Below are 23,237 nucleotides of genomic sequence, written 5' to 3'. Positions count from 1 at the left end.
TGAAAACAATGCTGCAGATATTATGGTGGTTTATTTAGAGGAAATCAGATCTCTTTTCCCCAAACCCCCATCAAAGCTTTAGCAATTTACATTGGGACACCTAGCTAGCAAGCAACAGTTTCCTATCAAAGGAAAACGTACCAAGATTTTTTTGCTGGGTTTTAATAATAAAAGAAAAAAAAAATTCTGTGTTGTTTGAACTAGATCTCTTAATATAAGGTACTGAGGTAGCAGTGTGTCTGACTGCACTGTTACTGTATGAGAAACAGTTCAGAGGTCCCAGGGAACACTCCTGGTGCTCATCCAGCGAAAGGCACCAAGCCATTTCTCCCCAGCTGGCTCATGGGTGGCTGGCGGGGAGACAGTGCCTGGCCCGTGGCAAATGGGTCCCCGCCAGAGGCATGGGCTGGCTGGCATCGCTCAGTGATGGGAACAATGGGCTGCTTCTCTGTAGCCGAGAGCAAAGCACTGCCTTGCTGTGGCAGCTGCACCTCCCCACATGCCTTTCTTGGCTTTGCAGAGGAAAACAGACCCTGTTTACATCAGGTGGAGTATGTAAGGTGTAATGGCTGCAAAGTCACGGTTGTCACATATCCACAGCATAGAAAGGAATTTCCCTGCTGACTGTATTTCTTCTCTCGTTGTGTCTTGGTGAAAATTTGAAAGACATATGGACCCACTGGAGCCTGTTGATGTTTATCTGCTGGTCATTTTCTGCTTCGAAAAGAAGCATTTGTTGCAAAATCCATGTGTTTGGAAGCAGTTGTAGTCTCAGATGGTGTGTTGTTGACACTTTGTGTGCTGAAAACCTAGGAGTTTGGAAAGGTTGCCTTTTAGACAAGTATCCTAAACTGAGGTGCAGAAGGAGACTCGGAAGTGCTGTAAGATGGATGCAGGGAGGGTGGGTGAGAGTGGGGCTGTTCTTGCTTGAAAGCAGCGGGAGAGGCAGCTGAAGTGGGCAGCTTTGCACATCTTAGTGGTGAGTATGGCCAAGGGATGCCGGTGCCTTCGCTGAAGCTCAGCATCACCACAGTTAATTGGTAACAGGTGGCACTTTAAAAGTTTGTTGCCTGTTTCAAGTTAATTAAAACTTTGCAGCTGGAGCTCTTTCAGTCCTCTGAGATGTTTATTTGTGGGGACCATAGTGCTGGCACTCAACCTAGACCTGAGTATGAATCAGCAGTATTATTCTGTAATCATTATACTTTTAAAACAGACTGGATAGCTTTATCTTTTATGGTGGCAGATGTGAAACATACTTTAATTTCATGTGCTGAATTATTCAGATCACTGTGGACATGTCTGTGTATTATTCATCTACAGTGGACACCCTCCTATCTCTTTGCTCTCCCTTTTTTGATTTATTTTTTTAAAATAGGCTTTCTGTGGATTGTTTCCTGAACCAGGAAGGTTTAGAGCACATTGCTTGTTATTTCTATTTATCTTCCACTAATAAAAGGTAACAATTAGTATTCCTTATAGTATGGTCTCGTGTCCACTGTAAATTAAATCACGACCATCATCTTATTTTGCACAGGCAACTGAACAGCCATCCTGCATTATTGTATTAGTAGGAACAGTACTTTCATGACACATTTGAGCATAAATAGTTTGGTATTGCTTGATATGTGCAGCTCATTGATTGGAAGAGAGTTTGACTTGTGGTTACAGAAATCTGAACTTGACTAGTGCTAATTGCGATAACTGAAATTATGGGGAATCATCATTGGGTGTTGGAAGTTAATGCTTCAGCTAAGTACTGAATTTTAAACTGATCATAAAAGATAACTAAAGTGATGCTAATGTATTGATGGCAAGAGATGCTGCAGAGGTTTTAGACAAATCTCCCAAGATCACAGCAGCAGAGCCAGGATGGGCTACCTGTCTGTGTGCCTGTCTTCTCAAAAAACGGGCTTGTCCTCTCGATTAAGCCCATCAGAACAGAGCGGCTTTTCTTTCCTCTGACCTCTTCTATACGTGGTGAGAGGAAAGATGTAGGTTTCCATTGAAAAATGGGAAGGCATTTATGCATCTCACTTCTTGTTATATAATCTCATACGTGCTCTGCCTACAGTCTAGATTTTTAAAAGAGAATATGCCCAAGTGTATTCATGCTTTTGTAAAAAATGTTTCAATTTCCAGCTAAGGGAAGTCTATTCTAAGAAATCCTGCAGTGTTTCCATTAATTAGTTCAGAGCTAGGTAAATGCTGCAAATGTTATTATACAATGTATAAATATATACCATAAAAACTGGAGTTACCACAGACTGCAGACACCACTTCCGAAGCCATACTAGAGCTTTTTCTGTAGAGTAGTGCTGTCTATTTGACAATTATTAGTGGAAAATCTTTCAGAAAAGCAGCCTCTGTTGGTGAGTAGGCACCATCATGACATGGGGAAGTCCCTGACATGTGCCTTACCTGCACTCAAAGGACACCGGGGCTAGGGCCTGCTCTGCAGCTGGTCTGGAGCACTCTTCAGCCTCCTGGTTATCAAGTCTAGAGGTGGTGTCTTGTGCTTTAAATGACATCTTTGCTTTGCTTTCTCAGGTAAAAAGATCACAAAGAAAACAAGGAACGAATTCCTTTTGTTATAGATCTGCTGGTCAATAATTCCAGTTTCCAGTGTTTCAGCTGATAAATGCTGTTCACTTCTCTGTGCTCTTCATTGATTTTTGTCAACATCTATGACTGAGCTTTACTGCTCTCTTGCCATGTAGTCGGCATATGTCAGGCCTCACAGTCCTGGTAGTCAAATGCAGGTTATGAGACAGACCTGTGCGTGCAGGTTTTTTCTGAGGATGGCTGCAGCAGAAGAGTAGCGCAGACCACCAGCATCCCTAGTGACCCGGGGGCCAGGGCTGCGGTGTGGCAGGCAGGATATGCCTCCTTCCCCTCTGCCATGAGAGTCATGCTTAGTTGTTTTCAAACATCTTTTCATTTTTCCCTCAACGTAAAGACTCCTGGTCTACTCCACTTTTTCCCCACCTGTACGCAAGCTGCTTCATACCTTTACTTATCATTTCCTCTTATCTCTGTGCTTCTTTACAGGAATTCACAGAATCATAGAATGGTTTGGGTGTGAAGGGATATTTAAAGATCATCTAGTTCCAACACCCCTGCTGTGGACAGGGACACCTTCCACTAGACCAGGTTGCTCAAGCCCCATCTAACCTGACCTTGAACTCTTCCAAGGGTGGGGCATCCATTACTTCTCAGGACAATCTGTTCCAGTGCCTCACCACTCTTGTAATGAAAAGATTTCTTCCTCTGGCCTGATCTAAACCTAGCCTCTTTCAGTTTAAAACCATTATCCCTCATCCTGTCACTACAGGCCTTGGTAAAAGTCTCTCTCCATCTTTAAGTGAAGGGTTTATTCCATAATCCAAAATGTTCTTTTCATTAGCTCTCAGATTTCTTCCTTCACCGACTGCTGGAAATGATGAGTGGCAGTAGTCATGAGGGGAAGATCACAACTGCAGTTGGTCTTTTCATGAAATAGATCCATCAGAGAAAATTGTTTTATTTTTGTTGTTAGCCCCCAGGTGACTGGCAAGCTGCTGTGGGAAGAGAAAAATATGAAGGAGAGATTTTTAGGAGAGGTCTGGGAAGGTTTTAAGGGCAGCACGAGAAGCAAAGCAGCAAGCTCTTGGTTTAGGTCCTTTAGGTGCTATGGGTGTGCCCATGCAGGAATTGCACTAAATAGGCTGGTTTGTTAAATGCTGACATAGATTTATCAGCATCTTTACACGCATGCTTTTGAGGTGAAGTTTCCCCCTGTGAGTTCTGTTCCTAAATGCAAGTATGTTGCTAAGCCGCAGTTTTCTAACTTTCCGAAGCATAGCTTACTCCAAAGTGTCAGTATTGGAATTACCTTCTCCTCACAAACTCTTGCATGCGTTACTTTTGCCTCAGTTATGTTTCTTTTCCAAAACTGCCTAGCGAACAAGTGGAACAACAACATCAATTTATTCAACATTTATTCAGCGTTCAGTGTATAAAGCAGGGAAGTTAATGTAAAACTCAGTGCTGCAGATAATTGCCTGGACAATGTGATTCTGAGCTTTACACCTTGAGCCATGTGATCTACTTATATATTCAAAATTAATAAACCCATTTATAACACTCATGGTCTTGGTGAATGAGCTGTAGACTAAACATTATTTTAATAACAAAGTGAATTAAATGTGAATAATTATAAGAATAATTTGTGCTAATCATAGAAGGTTCATGAATAGCAAGAAGCAAAGCTGACAACTTATTCACTGCAAGTTAGTTGCTTTGCTCCCCTGCTAATTAAGTTCAAGGCTTTGACTAAGTAGTTCTAGGTTTGTTCATTACATGGCAAAGTGCATTTCTGACCCAACTGGGATGCCTGAGTCACAGCACATGATGGAGGTTCATCGTCTGACAGTGCAGGCTCCAGTGTGCTTCCTTCTCTCTGAATAAATCTCTGCCTGATTACTGCAAATCACAGCAGGTACTTTATAACAAACTCAGATAACCTCCAATTATGTGATTGGAAGAAGAGAGAAGATTTTTACAACATATGGCTCTCAGTGGTTTGGAAAGAAATCTTACTTTTTTTACTTTCCAGTTTACATTTGTATAAATAACTAAGATGAGATATATCTTAATTTTTGTATAATTACATTTTTTTAGGGAGTTCTATTTCTCACTTTTTTATTCCTTTGTATTTGTTTACTTTTGTTTTAAGGGTGGTCTTGCATATTCTTGACCAGAAGTTACTGGTTTAAGTTTTGTTGTATCTCTGATACGCCTTTCCCACTCATGGGCAGGGAGCCCAGTAGGTATTAATTGCCCTACTGTATTTCCCCCAGTTAAATCATGGAGTAGAATCATAGAATTGCTTAGGTTGGAAAAGACCTTAAAGATCTTCTAGTCCAATCCTTAACTTAGCACTGCCAACTTCATCACTAAACTGTGTCCCTAAACGCCATATCTACAACTCTTTCAAATACCTCCAGGGATGATGAGTCAAATGCTTCTTTGGACAGCCTGTTCCAATGCTTGACACCCCTTTCGTTGAAGATTTTTTTCACTAACATCTAGTCTAAACATCACCTGGTGCAACTAGAGGCTATTTCCTCTCTTCCTATAGCTTATTACTTGGGTGAAGAGACCAACACCAGCCTCGCTACAATCTCTTTTCAGGTAGTTGTTGACAGTGATAAGGTCTCCCTTCAGCCTCCTTTTCACCTTGTCATAGGAGGAGATCAGGTTAGTCAGGCAGCCTTCATGAAACCCATGCTGGCTGAGCCTGATCACCTGGTTGTCCTGTACTTACCACGTGATGGCACTCAAGATGATCTGCTCTATAGCCTCCCCTGGTACCGAGGTCAGACTGAGAGGCCTGTCATTCCCCAGATCCTCCTTCTGGCCTTTCTTGTAGATGGGTGTCACATTTGCTAATCTTCAGTCAACTGGGACCTCACTGGTTAGCCAGGAATGCTGATAAATGATTGAAAATGGCTTGATGAGCACTTCTACCAGCTCCCTAGTATCCTGGATCCCATCCAGCCCCATAGATTTGCATATGTCTAAGTGGTGTAGCAGGTCACTAACATTTCTGCTTGGATTTTGGGGTCATCATTCTCCTCCCTGCCCCTCTCTTTGAACTCAGGGGCTGGGTACCTGGAGAACAACTGGTCTTAATATTAAAGACTGAGATAAAGAAGGCATTAAGTATGTTAATTTTTTCTTCACCCTTTGTCACTCTTTCCCCTCATTTTATTCCCTGCAGCTGGCCCTTATTGTTTTCTAGCAGTAACTTATTTTGCTAATCTACCATTTTTCCAGAATACCAGCAAAATCATCGGAGGTCTTTCCTAGACAATAAGGAAGTCACTGGTTTTCTGTGACATTGGTGCTGTCAGCATTACTAATACTGATACTACTGATAATGTAGCTTCATTTGCATAATGTCATTTGTGTGCCTAGGCATGCAGTAAAATTCAAGTTTCCATTCCCAGAATGCGCCAGCCCAGAGTGTGTGTTGCTGTAGGTGGAAGGAACAGAGCTTCTAGGCAAACCTAGAATGTTTTATTAGTGTAATTAAAATCTTTGCAGCCTAATCAAAGAATTCTTCATCCAGTTGCAATGCTATTGAAACTTAGTGCTTATATTATACACTGTTAATATGTACCCAACTTCCCACTCATTTCTCTGGTGTTAGCTCACTTTTCTGCTGCCCCTCTGCATCTCAAGGTGGAAAGTTTCAGCCTGGGGAGGGGGAATTCAGGAATTCATTGCAGCCCTCCCAAGTCCTTTGCTGCAAGGAGTGCGGTATTGTTCTAATGATTTCTTCCTCATTGCTCCAGGCAGAGCATGAGTTCAGTTTGGCATGTGTGTAATCACGCTCAACACCTTGCTCTGTAACTCCATGTTATACCTGAATTTTCTCTGTGGTGCGATTTTCTTTAAATAGGCTGACTAGTGGCTCTTTTTTACCCTTCAAACTGTTTTTTTTTCCAAGACTGCATATCTCGGATGCTAAGGAGTACCACTCCTGAGGCATTTATAGCCCAGGACCTATGGGGTCACCCTGCACCCATAATCTTGGGCCAAAGATGGTTCATTTTACACACAGTAACACCTTGGTTTTACTGTCCATCAGTTACAGAAGTGCATATAACAAGAAGCTTAGAACCTGGGGAGTCCCCCAGATGTGTTGCTCCTGAGATACAGCTTCCAACACCCACTGTGCAGCATTCAGTCTCCACCTTGCCGTCACAAAGCCTCCAAAATCTTCTAGGGGAAGTTATTTATAAAGAGACAACTCGTAGGAGAGTAAGCCAGGAGCTGCCTGTGTAATAAGACTGGTGGGCAGCTGGGCGTGCACACCTCCACCTTCACTGCAGTCAGTCACTACGTGATTAAATCACCACAGTCTGAGTGTTTCTGACAGTGTAACTGAGCATAGCATCTCTTATTATTATTATTCTTTCAACACCTGCAAATTTTTTTAATGTTTTTGTTTTTCTCTGTTGCCTTTTTACATACTTTTTAAGTTCCATTAATGCATATTTCCCTGGGTTTCTCTGTATATTTGTAAACCATTGTTCCAGCGCAGTTTGTGTATGTGCAAGGGTATGCATGTATGGGAGTGTGTCAGGGAGTTCTCCTTTTTTTTTCACTACTTCTGCATCCTATCAAAGAGACAGTTTACGTCTGGTGGAAGACTTGATAGGCTTTGTCATGTTGTATGTCTTCAAATTGTAAAGATGTCATGTCTTTTAATTTATTTATTTATTCATTGTAGGCTTATTTCTATTTTATGTAATACATTTCTACGTTTTTTTATTCTTTTTTGAACTTGGAGGAATTTTTAAAATCGCGGTTAATAAAAAACCCCACCTGTTTAAATAGAAGCACCTCTGTTAAAAGTTGGCAAAAAGTATTTCTTTTGGAGTTCTTGAATCTCTTGTCCTGTTTGTTTCAAGGATGCATCTTTTTTTCATGAAAGTTCTTATGCTGCATTTGAATGAACTGGCTGCTATTTGTGCATAAGAAGTTGTATTTTTTAGCCATGCTTTACTTTTTGAAGAGAATTATTTTTTAAAAGATGCCTTTAACACACTGAAGGTTTACAGCTGTTTTCTAAGGAGTTTGTTACAAAAATAAGTACTTAGCATAGACTTTCTGCAGAATAGATCAGACAAGTGAAACCAGACTTAATGTTATGACAACCTCAGCCTCTCTTGAGCTTGAAACTTAGGATATTTACAGTGGAGCCTATAAAACTTTACTTTAAAATGGTAGGCTATTTATTTTTAAATAGCAGAGATGTGGCTGAAGGAGAAAGCAGTTTAAGGACATAGAAAGAAAGATAATCTATAAGGGCATATCCCTAAGTAGAGAAAGGCATACAAAACACTAATGTGTTTTTTACAGTAAGCTAATAGCTTAACCCTCCTCTGACACTTTCTATTGAGCCCTTAAAGTGCCCCTGTGTAAGATAACACTGTTTTCTGAGTTACAGCAGCAGAAGAGCTTCCTTGCACTAGAGTGTCCACCCTGAAATAATTACTGAACAGTAAACGCAACATTACTTTGCACAAAGTCCCCATGAAGACAACCACCAAGATAACTGAAACAGAGAGTGGGATTCACTTGGAAAATGAGTGCATAGCCATTGGCTCAGGCTGCCACAAGAATATTCTAATGATATCCATGTATGTAAAAGCATCATTGAAGGGACTTAATTTTTAAATAGCTGCCAGCAAGAGCTTAGCGCAAGGGTATGCATTGCAATTAATATCTTTCAAGCAATTGTGTATGTTTATAACATATCCTGTCATTAAATCATGGCTAGTAATCTGGTAGTAATGACCTGGAGGGGCCCATCAGTGAAGCTTTCTGAACTATATTGAGCTCTGAGGCCTAATAGTCTAGGAATGATGTAGGAGATAGGCAAAGCTGTTTTGTAATAATTGATAAAGTTGGTTATATCAAGAGATATTTCCTAAGCAAACAGTCGATGCAGACAATCCAAAGACTGATATATTAGCAGTTTCCCTGGAAAAGAAATTAAGAACTGTTACCACAGGGAACACATACAACAGTTCGTGCCTTGCATTACCCATCACCGAATTGTGACTGGGCTGTGCATTAAGAAGCTCCAAGTTGGTTTATGCTGTTTGTCAACCAGAAAAGAGACATTTATCTCTTAGTGAATAAGCACTGGGTATTTTTGTGAACTGTGGCTATGTAGAAGACTTCAGTCTTAAGTTTTCCCTTATTTCTAGATACATTCAAACTAAGGTACCTTGAAGCCCATTACAGAGCTAGGTATAGCAATTACCCTATTTCTGTCAAACTCCATATTGCAATCAGTCCTGAACAACTTAGCATTTCCTCCCACATTCCATGTCTAAATATCTATTCTAAAATAATACTGTAGTTGTTTATGTTTGCATGTGTGTCTATTTGTACATGTATTATGTATAGATATAACCACATAGATATATCAGTTTTACTGTTCAGTATGGAGTTTTTAATCAATCTGTAGAGGTGGCTATTTCTAATGGGCGGTTATGTCCTTCTGCTTTCTCCCATTCTCTCTGCTTCTAATGAAGCTCTTGAGAGAGGGAAAGGTACACAGTTTTAAATAAAATAAAATATCTTATTATTTTGGTTCCTTTGATGATGGTTGTTGGAAATGCAATTAACCTTATTCTCCCATGCCATGAATTGAATTCCACAGAGATGTGTATGTATGTGATGTGTGTTTTGGGACTTCAGACAACTCTATTTCTCTGTATGCTTGCAGGTAGGAAGAAAGAAGAAGAAATTAAAATGTTATGTTAATAAGCGAGATATTTTGATATAATGACTGCATAGAAATATTTCTGATGTAACATATGTAGAAACAACCAATACAACTTGAGAACTGGGAAGGAAAGGCAGGTATCTGTTTAATCCATGAATAGAGCGAAGAACAGTTTCTTGATTCCTTGCAAGACTTAGTAAATGCTAAATTAAGATCTTAGCTCTGCCTTACATGTCTCCCTAGTGTTAATATCTGTCCTTTCTCCTCAATATAAAGGTATGATCCCAATATTTAAAATCAATTACACTTTTGTCAACACTGCATCATGTAGTGATGGCTATATTGTTACGCTTTACAGAATTGTATCTTTGTGTTTCTTGTAAAACTGGAAAAAGTAAATTAATATTGTAGAATCTTTTCTTTTTTAATGCACAGTTATATTTTCTTGTTCGTGCTGTCATCCATGGTTGTCATTTATTAATGCATCCAGTTGCCTAACTTGAAACAGGAAAATCTCTTATTTCAGAAAAAAAAAATCTAGAAAGTAAAAACCCCACAGAAACCTTCTATTGATAGTTATAAAACTGACATGCTATTTTCCCTCTCACAACTGAAATGAAATGCTGCCTCCACACTGAGACTTTGAATACGGATCTTCAGCTGTGAGCATTTTCCCAGCTACATTATAAACCCTTGAAAGCAGGATATATGGTAAAAATGTGGAAAGCTCTTTAATTTTTTTGTCATGCAAACAGTGCTGTACTAAACCATGCAGTACTATTAAATTCAGAGGTGGCTGTAACTACAAAAGATGAGAATACCAGTGATTTAACCTGTGCTGCACTGTTCCCATCAGAGCTTACCAGCAGCGTATTTCCTGGGAGGCACTAGTGCAGAACAAATAAAGAAATTACTGTGTCTGTGGGGGTGAAAAGAGCTGGTGTGACATCTGCAGTGTGCTGCTCAGTGCTTGAAGTGGGGCACAGGTAGGTGCCCCATGATTTAGACACCTCAGTTATGTTCAGCTGCAGTCTCTCCTTTTCCAGATATCTCAAGTTAATCTAAAATGTCCCACTGGTCAGACCAATAGTGCATCCAGACCAGGATTATTTCTCCAGCAATTGATAGCAGGAGGTGTCAAGTCAGGGGGAGCACATGAGCCTGGTCACTTACAGAGGTCCATTTTCTCACCTTTGCCCAGCATCTGCAATTACTGTATTAAAAATGTTAGAGGTTACATTGCAGACCTATACCTTTTAGTATTTGTTTGTAGACCTGTTGTCCATAACTTTATAAACCTATTTTAAATCAACCAATAAACATATGCCTCCATAACATCTTTGCACAGCAGGATCCAGAAGCTGATAGACTGAAGAAATATTTTCTTATTGTTTTTTAAATCAGCCAGGCATTCTATACCCCTGGTTATTGTGTTGCATTATTGAGTAAATGACTGCCTTATGCAGCTTGTCCACCTCCTTCGGCTTTTCTAACCTTAGTCTGATCTGTCCAATCTGCCTTGAGCCTTCTTCTCCACAAACTGAAGCATCCAGCAATTTGATTCTCTGTTCATAAGGCAGCAGCTAAGTTTCCAGTTGCTCTTTTCTAACTCTGCTGCGTCCTTCTAGAGACCAGAACTGCACACAGCCCTTTAGGTATGGATGCACTATGGGCTTCTGTTGCAGCAAAGCGAACCTCTCTGATTTGCTTCCAGCACGCATAGGGTGCTTAGCATTGGGTTGGCTCTTTTTGTCCACACTGATAATTTCTGTGTGAATGATGATTTCTGGACAACTGTCAGAGATGATGCCAGGACCTTTTCCTGGACTTGTATCTTCCTATTTAGACCTCAGCCCTTCTCTGGCATTGTTTAGATTATTAGTCCCTAAATATATTGGTTTACGTAATGCTGTGCACCTTACTTGTTGTATGCATCCCTTGGTTAATCGCTTCTTCTGTCAGATTCAGAGGACTAACTTGCATCCTTGTTCATACTTCTCTCACGTTACACTGAGGAATTTTCATTAGTCATTCTTTATATAGAAACAATTTCTCCCTAGTTTTCCTCTGTTGTCCTTATTTTTCCTGCTGTATCTTTTTAGTGTCAGGGGAATCAGAACAACCCACAGTATTCAAAGTAGGAACATCTGAAGCCTTTAAATAATACCATAATGATATTTGGTATGGTACTCTATTTCTGTCATAGTAATGGCCAGCATTTGATTTGCGTTTTGACAGCTTCTAAGATGGAGTTGATATTTTCATAGACCTTTTATAACTCCAAGCTCTCTTTCCTGAGTGGTAATAACTAGTTCAGAGCCCATGCTGAGTACGTAAAGTTGAGATTTCTTTTTCTCCACATATTTTCGATATTGAATTTCATCTGTCTTTTTTATCACCTAGTTGACACTCAGACTCTTCTGCATCTCTCTGCAGCCAACTTTCTTTTTTTATTTCCCTGAATACCTTAGAAGTATTTGGAACCTTGAACGTTACCTTCTTTTTTAGATCCATGTGATGACATAAATGTACCTTCCATGTTGACCAGCCCTGAAACCGATCTTTCTGAAACTTGGCTGGTGACATATATGTTTGAGAAAGCTGAATGGCTTTGGCACTTTTTTCCCCTTTTGTGTTTTAATGACTTGTTTCTGCATGAGGGAAAGTGGATTTCTTATCCCATGACATCTTTGTTGCTTTAAGGTCTTTAATGAGGAACAGTATTGAAAATTCTTTAAATTGCATAAATTAGGTTTCTCTTGACTGTGTGCTCACTGACTCCTTCAAAGAACCCTACCCAAGAACATGAAGCGTGGTTTCACTCTGTAAAATCATTTTCCCCACTACTTCATATTTCCACTTCTCAATTCTTTTCTTATGATAGTTTTGGAATTTAGACTGGTATTGTGATGACATACTAGGTTTTGGTTCCAGAAGTTTTTTAAAAGATAGGTACTGCATTTGGCACCTTTCATCCAACTGATGTTGAAACAGTTTTACACCAGCGTTAAGTGCTTATTGTGGATTTGGATGGATTTTATACTCAAGATATGTGTCATCATAAAACATTTAAAGTCTATCCATATACTTTTGTTTTATAAAAAATCGTTTGTGTTTTTAGCCTTGGAAAACTATAATGCATCTGTATTCTGGTCAAGAATAGCCATATGAGAAGTTCTATATGGGTATATTTATCAATATGAGAAAAAAATCATTGGAATGATTGTCAAGTGATGGAGTACTTTTTTAAAAAAATATTTTATATGTTTTTTAAAAGGAGGAAAAAAAGTCACATTTATATTGCACTGATAGGGAATAAATCAGATGTTTAAAGACAGACCATTTAAAATGTGTTTGACAGTGCAGGAGAAGCAAGTAGAGGCCAGGCAAATTACTGTGAAGCACCTAAAATAGTATTAGATAAATTAAGTTCAGGTATCTGCAGCTCTCATAAAAACCCTATGGAGGTTATGATCAATACTTTGTTCTCCAAATCCTTGTGCTGTAGTTGTCCTTCCTGTGGGGCATCTCTTCCATGGCCTAATTAATTTTAGAGAATTTTGAATTTAGCCCACTTTCTCCAATCTTAATATACCAACTAGTTTTACTTATGTAACATGCATAATCCACGATTTACTGCATAAAAGTAGTTTGAGGTGCATTTTACTTATATGAAAGTAGGCACTTGCGCTGTTTGTAAGAGGATTGATAGCAGAAAATCGGTTACAGACTGCCAAATATTTCTGTTTTCCATGTTAATAATGAAACTCCCCTAGTTCTGATCTAAATTCCATTTTTAAACTTATATTAAACGTTTTTAGAGAAAACAGTTGTTTACACATGGTACACAACCCATTTGGACTCTTGTCAACCCTCAGGTCTAAACACATAAGCATGTGTATACATATTGCATAAGCAATTAACATACTCAAAAAATACCCAACCAACCTTTAGTTTAAGGTACACTAATGAAATTAAATGCTTTAAAACAATCAAGATTTGAAATATTTCCTTAGACACTTTTTAGGTTTTGAAACTCCTTAGTTGGACCTTCTCTGTGTCATAATTAGATGCCATTTGATTGCTGTTGTTTATTAGTAATGATTAAAAAAAAAAGTTTAGTAAATTTTCCTATTGTTTATTCTTTTTCTGGCTTACAGAACTTTACTAAATTCGGTGAATTTTACACATCTCATTGCCATCAAAGTGTGCATCTTTGCTGGAATGAGTTTAGTAAGATGAAAACCATCAGGCAGTGTGAAGATACACTGTATAGTTCCTCCCTTATAACTTTCAGTTTGTTTTTTCTACCTTCTGTTCAGTTCAGATTCACAGGTAGCTTCAGTTGGCATAGGTTCACTGTAACCAGACAAATTAGTGAGGAGCTGGCTGTACTGATTTCCTAGTCTTCTAAAAAGTGCATGTCTTCAAGTGGTATGTATGCATGTCTCCAGAAAATCTACATGAATATTAATGTAATTTATGCAGTGATAATGACTTCTACAAATTTCAGTCTGTAGGCGACTCAGAGTCCTGAAGTCCTCATTTTGATCTCCTTTCCTGTACTCTGGCTACTAATTTATTAGCCATGCAGCTATTTTAAAAGTCCTGAAAAATGCAAAAGCCTCTCTGTACTTAGCTCTGAAATGTTACCTTCTTAAGATTTAATTTTTAGTAAGAGCTTGCCATTCTGTTGTTTTGTAGAATAGAGCAGGTAACTCACCCAATAAAAACAAATAAATCTGCAAGAAATGTTTAGGGTTTTTTTCATTTTCTTCACTACTAGATGGGAGAAAATTATGCATGCTTTCCACTTAAAGGTCAGGCACTACCTAAACACTTGACAAAGCCTGTTATGTAACAAAGGCACTTTAGTTCACCAGTGTAGTCCATCACAAACTGCATATCACATATTTTGGGTGATAAGAAGATAGAGTGCCTCCTCTCCTTGATGGAAAACATTACAGACAGATAAATAGACAGAAAGATGGATAGATATGCCACTGTTTTGAAAGGACACAGAATACCTGTTGCCAAACTGGAAATGGAAGTGCATTTCCTGTGTTTGGCAGTAAACAGAAAGATGGTAGGAAGGAGGAATAACTTTAAATGCAGAAAAAAAAGAAAACTCCAGTTTTTTTTCATTAGGTGGGGTTGGGTATGGTTGGTTTTGGTTTTGTTTTCTGATTAAACATTGCACTAAGGAAATTTACTAGCAGATCTTTGGTGTTACTGACCTAATCATGTTACCATATTGTGAACACTCTGCGTGTTAAATACGTAATCTCATTAGTTTTACAGTGCTGTGGGTCCTGTGTATTTGAATTTAACTGAAATCAGACTAATTCTTTTTGGGTCTAATGAATAATTTGTTTTGTAGACTTGTGCTTGCTAACATCACCAGAATACAATAGGAAAAACATCAATATGATTAAATTTATGATGGAATTGCCCAATTGAACCAGATTCTATCATGGAACAATAATCTTGCACCTTTTTGCAAAAATTACTTCTATTTCAAGAGACAATTACCTGTTTTTAGTGGAGAAAAAATCCTAGTGATATTATTAGTAAGTTTTTATTTGCAGTTACTGGTAAGGCAGTCTCGTTCAGGCTTTGCACCCTCCTGATCAGCACTGGCCAGTTTGGCAAAGAATTGGCTTGCAGTGCTACTGGTATCCAGTATGTATTTTGCTTTAAGTAAAATTTTCTTCGGTTTTATTTTCTGTGGGTTTATTTTTACATTCCCTTAACACATTTTTCTGTTTGGAGTCCTATTTTTTAATCATAGTTCACTTGCAGAAGCATCATTTTGCAATCATCCTGACATTTGTAATGTCAACTCTGCAGACTTGTATTAACCTCATTGTGCCATCATCTTGATGTACTAACCTGCATATAGACCCACGCAGAAATAGTTTAACATTCATCTTAGCGTGTACAGTAATGTCTCATTAGACTTGAACTAACAGAATTTTGTCATCATAATTTGCTGTCATAATAACCCAATCTTCACAGATTTAATGTGACAGTTTTGCCACTGTAACTAAGGCTTTGAGCAACTGTCATCCAGGAGGATTTAAGGTGAAGTCAATGTAATTAAAACACCCTTACTAGTCCTATACTTTAAGCAGTTTGTCACATACCTTAAACAATAATTATTTATGCTAAAGTTTAGCACTTGTTTTCTACATAGGAGAGAAAAAAAAAAGAAGTTGTATGATGAGTGACTGGCAGAACGGCTAATGGAATTTAGGTCTCCAGATTGTCAGTATAGTCCTGTATCCATTGGGCTGCTCTCCTTTCACATAGTAACTAATTTTTTTATGAGATGAATGCAGACTTGAACTGTATGTGACAGGTCATATTAACTAGGCTGTAATTCTTGTTTCAGAGTTACAGAAATGTGCAGGTGAAAGACATTGGATTTCTTCTGCTGCAAGCACTGAGATAGATAAATACATTTTGTTACCTTGAAGGAATTTGTTAAACTTTTTTCTTACAAGGTTCCACTTACAAAGTTTTGGTGGCCTCTGTATGTATATGTTTTCATATATGTATAACATGATGCTTTCACAATTTATTCCTAATATCAAATCAAACTTTACCCTCTCCTCGGCATGTGTGAAGAATATTAGAGCGTTGTCATCTTTAGACATTGAAAGTCAGGGGCTATGTATTCCTTTGCCTTTCTGTTCTAGCTTAAACACGTGATATTCCTCAGTCTTTTTATACAAAGAAAACTACCTTTTTGGCTATTTGTGATGCTAAGTGCTCTCCAATTTATCTTTGGCTTTCATAAACTATTGTGTCAAAACTGGACACAGCTGAAAGCTTGACTAGAGCAGAGTAAAGCTAAGGGAGTACGTGATGGGGTGACTGGGATACTGTGTAGGCGGCTGGTACTTGAGTTATGTTTCCCTAAAGGAATCTATGTTTATGTTAGCAGCTAACGCATTTGCTATGCAAATGACCTTGAGTTGTCTTTGGCAGAGCTAATACAGCTTGCCTACAGACGTAGGTGAATTCTCTGCTTTGTACGTATGGATTGTTGACTCTATTTGACAATTACCTCTTAGTTCTTTATTGATATTCTTTGCAATCAGCTTGGCATTTTTCCTCTTCTCCTTACATATTGTATTTGCTTTTAAGTACCTGCCTCTCTTCTAGACTAAACTTGTTTTTGTTTGCAGTTGTTTGTTTTTAACCAGGGGACCTTCTTTTCTTAGCAATGACATGTAGGCACCTAAACAGTGTTTTCAAACATCTTCCAATTATCGTTCATATATTTCTGTTTAATTTCTTTCTCCTTACTGATAAGGTTTTATAGCTGTTTTTCACTTTGTCAAATTTGGGTCCTCTTAAAAGCTGTGTAGATTTGCACACACATGCATTGCCATCACCAGCACTTGCTTGAGCGTGCGCTTTGCTCTCGGTGACATACATGCATGTGAATATGCATGTGTGCATAAAAATTGTTTATTTTACCATTTACATGCAGTTGTAAAATTGTATTTCACTGTTTTCATGCAATGCAGGTAACCAAGTTATTATCAGTTGCATTTAGGCAACTGCTTATTGTGGAGTCTGGTATTAGTTCCTCTCTAACATTGAGGATGTTGAATACAGCCTTCCAGGGTGAGTTGCAATGGTTTTCAGAATTGAGTACATTTCAGATGTAGTTTGGACCCACCCTGATAACATAACTGCACCAAAGGGTTTTTGGTTGAACTGGGGGATCTTGTGGAATTGTCTGTGTCTCATTTCTGGCCTGTATGCCCACATTTTCTTCTTGGGGAAGAAGATGGGGAGAGAATAGACAGTCTGATCTCAGCCTTTCATGATCTGGATGCATAACCAAGAGTGGGAAGACAATAGAGAAAGCCAGAGCCAGGGCAATTTGGGACAGGAGTCTATTTTTGATACTCAGATACTGTCCAGAGGAGGATCCTCTCTGTAGGTCATGTGGTGACTGGACTGAGTTACACACCTAAATCTAGAGAAAGTAATATTAGTTAATAAAATGTTCTCCCTCCTGGTCATCTGAGCCTCCCTAGGGAGATTAAGACCAGATATTTTACAAGCATAAATGAGTAATTCTAATTCCTCTTTATTACTTGGACTCCTATCATGTATATGTCAGTAATAAAAATCTTCTTCCTCTTCTCTTCTTCCTACTCTTCATATTATTTTTTATATAATTTGCTATCGTTTCTTACACTTTCCTTTCGATGGCTTAGTGTATTTTCTGAGTAACCTGGTCCAACTGATTCCAGTTAAGATTGATTTAATTTCTGCTGAGGTGAAAGTTTCTGGAAGTTGAAGAATTGACAGAGTGTGAGAATAAAGATTTGCAAAGCACGAACATTATGCACATGGGAAATGGGGGCAGCAAATGCTATCTTTCTAAATCTGCCTAGGACCTTCCTCCAAAGAGAGTTCTCCTAGGTAAAAAGGATACAGTGATTGAGAGCTGCCCTGCAGAGAAGGACTTGGGAGTACTGGTCTATGAGAAGCTCCACATGAACCGGCAATGTGCACTCACAGCCCAGAAGGCCAACCATGTTCTGGGCTGCATCAAAAGAAGCGTGGCCAGCAGGTCGAGGAAAGTGTTTCTGACCCTCTATTCCTCTCTTGTGAGACCTCATCTTGGAATACTGTGTCCAGTTTTAGAATCCTCAAAATAAGGATATGGAACTGTTGGAACGGGTCCAGAGGAGGGCTACAAAGATGATCAGAGGGCTGGATGACCTTCCCTACGAGGACAGGCTGAGAGAGTTGGGCTTGTTCAGCCTCGAGAAGAGAAGGCTCAGAGGAGATCTTATAGTGACCTTCCAGTACCTGAAGGGGCTACAGGAAAGCTGGAGAGGGACTATTCATAAAGGCTTGTGGCGATAGGACGAGGGGGAACGGGTATAAACTGGAGAGGGGCAGATTTAGGCTTGATGTAAGGAGGAATTTCTTCACCATGAGAGTGGTGAGACACTGGCACAGGTTGCCTAGGGAGGTTGTGGATGCCCCATCCCTGGAGGTGTTCAAGACCAGGTTGGATGGTGCCTTGGGCAGCCTGATTTAGTGAGATGTCCCTGCCCATGGCAGGGGTGTTGAAATTAGATGATCTTTAAGGTCCTTTCCAACCCTAACTATTCTATGATCCTATGATTCTATGACTGGTTGTTCTTGAGCTGAATCTTTCCAAAATGGATAAGTATTACTGCTTGTTTTCTAAGTGTTACTCATGTTGAACTAGTGGAAAGTGTTCCCGTTCCTTTGTGACAGACACTCTCAAAAAGAGACTACTTCCTGTTCCACAGTGACTATGATGCAAAGAAGAAGCTTGCTTGGGGAAAGCACAAATGCAATAATGAACTAATATATTGGTTCTTATTCTAAAGCATGTTTTCAAACAGAACTGTTTCATGATAGAGAAATACAATGAATAGAAATCAGACTTTTTATGACAGCCCCTTACCTTAATCATTATACTGACTCCTAGTTTTCTGGCTATAAACTTATATCTGTACCTTCTGCTCTGGAAGACAGAATGTACCAATTCCTTCAGAATTTAAAGTAAGTGATTTTGACTTTTACTTTCTGGTCTGCAGATCAAATAAGCATACAGAGAAAAAACTCACCTTGCAACCTGTACTAAAAACCTGTACAATGTATTCCTTTTTGAAGTAAAAATAGGCTAAGAAACAAAAGAAAGAAATTCTTCAGAGGCTCACGTTGGAAAGATTTTCTTTTATCCTTTTTTCTTTTTTTTTTCCTTGCTGATTTCACAGGAAAATCAGAAGCAGTCTGTTTACTTCTGTTGCGATAAAACTACTGAAGATTTGTTTTCTTCTGCTGCTGACATGCAAGTGGTTGGTTAGGGTTTTTTTCCATGACAGGAAATGAATAATAAGAAGACTCAGCCAATATGCCATTAGGGCAAAAACCCACACTGTGCATTACCACTTAAACGATCCTTATCCCAGTTCTCCCTTTGCATCACTCCCATAGTCTTTAGAACTTAGTACTTCTTCCCACATAGATAGATGTGATAGATTTGCAAATACTGGGAAAAGCACAGAGACATCTTGTTATGAGCCTAATGGCTGAACTGAGTGACAGGCTCGGATTGCCTTTAATCTTTTAGGTCAAAATTGGCAGGAAGTTAAAAACAGGGTGGAATAAAGATTGACCTTTTTTTCTGAAATTATAATCAATATATCATCTTTTTTTAGGTTTATGCTCTAAACACTTTGCCTGATGTTGAGTTGCATTGGCAAACAACATGCCACTGGAGTGTTTAAAAAGTCATAAGAGGTTTGTAAATCAGTTCTGTGCGGCTTGCTACCTATTTGTTATTTTCTTGTTTTATCTGTTAACAGGAAAGGAGATGCTGTCTGTGCTAGATGATATAAATGGCAATATAGTGTGCTTTCTTTTGTTGGGGTTTTTTTTTGGTGTTTGTATCATAGTAAATTACAATGAGATGGAAGATTAGTTACTCTGTGGAGGTTGATAAGAGGAAGTTCTCATTTGATTTATTTATTTTGAATTGGGAACCTCTCCTCCCGTATAAATTATCCGGGCTACTGTAATATTTCTTTTCTATGTCAGAACCATAATTTTCCATTTGTGACTTTCAACCTCCCCACTGACAAAGAAGTACTGAATTTAAATGAAGCTCTTTAATATGGTACAGGATAGGAGGAAAAGTTAGAGTCCTGAGAAGTCAGTTCCCATGTCTGGTCTGAGGTTTGACCATTACCTTCAAATCCTAACTTCCCTATGCTTTAGATTGCTGAGACAATAAACTTGGCTGCCAAATTTTGATGTAGAAACACATTTCTTTTCTGGTCCTTCTGATGTATGCTGAACCCAATCTCCTAAATGTTGTCTGAATAGGCAGTTTATTGTTGGGCCCTGTTTTCAGATTACTACTGACTTTCCAGCACTTTCTCCAACTCTGCATTGCTGTCACACTCTTTCCATTAGGAAGGAGATATTTTCCACTATATCAATACTTGCATTTTGAAAGGGTTTCTCAAGAAGGAAAATAAACACCCTCTGTATGAAATGTTCATTAATGGGTGGCTGAAAATCATACTAACTGTTACCGTGAAGACAATTTTCTTTCATTTAACCCATTACTGATTGTGAAAGAAGACATGGTGAAACTAGAGCTGCCAGCAATCATTTAAGAAAAATATAAGTTTTTATCCTTCCTAATTTTCTAAGTTTTCCAACTTCTCTGTGACTTTGAAGCTTACATCTTTTCCCTATTGTAGCACAAGCACCATAGTCTCAGACCAGTAAGCAGGGCTGCTGCAGGCCTGCAGCATCTGAAAAGAAGAGTGAGGCAAGTGGCCTCTGCAGTGTTTATAGAGTATACATTAATTACTTGACATAGATCTACAGCGAGGCTGTTACTTGCTGTCTGTTGTTGAAGAAAACCAGAGCTTTTAATGCTGGTTCAGGAAAAGAAAAAGAAAAAAAAAAAAAGATTATAAAAAAGCAAACCTGAAGTGTCAAAATCATAAAACTGTTCCCAGTAATACATGCAATATGAGTGTACACCATGCTGGCCAGTAGAGACTGACAGAGGCATATAAAACTTATTTTCAGTAGAGTTGGTGTTTCTTACTGTTAACCAACTACAGCATTCATAGCTGCTGAAAATAGGTTTTGATTGTTAAGGTTCTTTACATCTGCCCCAAGACCAAAACCAACAAGAAAACCCTCCTAAAAATCCAAAACCAACCAAAAACCCTGGTAGATTTGAACACTTGCATTTGTTATTTCTCTCTATGGCCCAACTAATAGGACTAGAGACAATGGGTACAGACTGGAGAGAGGTAGATTTAGACTAGGCATAAGGAAGGATTTCTTCACTATGAGAGTGGTGAGGCACTGGAACAGGTTACCTGGGGAAGCTGTGACTGCCCCATCCCTGGAGGTGTTCAAGGCCACGTTGGATGGGGCCTTGGGCAGCCTGATCTAGTGGGAGGTATCCCTGCCCATGGAAGGGGGTTTGGAACTGGATCATCTTTAAGGTCCCTTCCAACCCAAACTATTCTGTGATTCTATGATTCTGTTATCGTAATACTGATACATTTCTTGTCAACTGCAGAGGCTTCAATAGACGGAAGGGAAAACATTTCTAGGCTGAAGTTTTCAGCAGTCTTGTGAATGGACCAGGTGTGTCACAGGAGTTTTAAACTCCCTCAGCAAGAAGAGAGGAAGTAAATCTGGACTTCCTGCATCTGGAGGATTATTTAATTTGTAAGCCATTGTAAATATTACCACTGGACACTTCTTTGAGTCACAATTTAGAAGAAAGTATTGAGTAGCATTGCATTTTTTGCAGACTTTGATCTAGGTATTCTCTGATGATCTCAAAAACATTGTCAGAGAGGACAGGTAAATCACATGAATTATGTGGATTATGACTGGAATAGGTGTAAAATGGACTGCAGTGGTCTGTCATATGTCTGAATATGTCTAGGTCATATTCAGAACAGAGATTTGGGCACCTGGAAAGTTTTGAAGAAAAAGTTTAAGTCACCTTGAAATGAACAGGAGCCAGGAGGATCACAGTTCTGACATTAGACACCTTGCTTTAAGATAAGTTTAACTTGTAGTCCATAAGTACATTACTGGGTCTCAAATACTGACAGCATGTACTATTAAGGGTGACCTTAAATACTTTAAAACAGAACTTTTGCACAATAAGCAGTTCCTTACCTGAGTCTTCTCAGTCTCCTTCTCTCTCAAATAATCAAAATGCTGCTGCTGTCACAGTGTGCTCTGCTCTGCTTCAGATTATTTTCTACATCAGTTCATGACTTGCAATTCCTGTGGGCTGCAAATTAATCCTTAGGAGTCTGTTGGCGTGTACTGTACATCCAGGTTCTCCAGGGTATTAATTTGACTACCAGTGTAGAAAATGCCAGTGGCTGTAAGGGTATATTATGCACTTCATTTTTGTGTTTACTTTTCTGTATAATCCAGGAATTTACTTATAAATTTCCAATCACCATGACTAGACTATTTAACCTTTAAAACTGAAAAATAACATTTTTTCAGTTTTTTAAGGATAGTTTTTAAAAAATAAAGTACACAAGAGTGTATCAGAGTCTTTTTCAAAAGGTTTTTCAAATGAATCTGTGAATTAATAACATGATTCTTTATGGACTATCTCTAAAGACCATATATACTGTGTAAAGAAAACCCTGTAGAAAACAGTCTTATAAAAATCTGGATTTGAGTGGAGGATGTCACAGTCCTGTTCCAAAGTATTGTGTGGATGCCTTTTTTTTTTGCTCCCCTACAAGTGGAGGAGGCCTGGAGCTGAATGCAGAGAGAAGGTGTGAGCACAGGTTCCCACCCATTTGGGACCAGCAGCTTTGAGAGTGAAGGAATGTTCCTATCATTAGGAAGAGGCAATGACAGGCAGCTTACATACAGTCCTGCCTTGGCTTCTTCTGCAGGGTGTTTCTGGGCTGTGTATAGCAGCAGTACCACGTGGTTTTGTTGGGAGTGGAAAGGGCAATTGTAAGTCAATACCTTTTATTAGCTTTTTTATTTTTTTAAAGCAACTAATGACTTATGACAGCCTATGTTAGTATTTACAGACTTAGTTTGGCAACAGCACAATTATTTTGGGGTTTGTTTATTTTTTCCGCTGCTTGGGAGAGAGGCTGCAATCCCAAAATTCTCTGCTGGGAGGGAACAGCCAAATGCAGGAGGATTACCACTCCTCTCCCAAAAAAAGGGAGGGTTTTGTCTGGGAATGGGCTAGGAGTCATTTGCTGGAGAGGGGGCAAATCTGTTTCATATGGCTCTCAGGAGAACTGCACAAAACGAGCAGTAAATATCTTCACCCTACTCTGTAGCACTAAATGTTCCTTGGGAAGCCGTAACACATAATTTAAATCCATTGTACATGCCACCC

General features: G+C 38.9%; 1 protein-coding gene across 1 annotated transcript in view; it reads left to right on the top strand.

The window, feature by feature from the left end:
- DMD (dystrophin) overlaps positions 1-23,237 on the top strand; it is a 1,193,355-nt gene that overhangs the window by 147,297 nt on the left and 1,022,821 nt on the right. The gene's annotated exons all lie outside the window — the stretch shown is intronic.

This window comes from Cuculus canorus, chromosome 1 (genome assembly GCF_017976375.1).
Source record: "Cuculus canorus isolate bCucCan1 chromosome 1, bCucCan1.pri, whole genome shotgun sequence".
NCBI classification, from domain to species: domain Eukaryota; kingdom Metazoa; phylum Chordata; class Aves; order Cuculiformes; family Cuculidae; genus Cuculus; species Cuculus canorus.
This window is presented reverse-complemented; position numbering and strand designations above follow the sequence as displayed.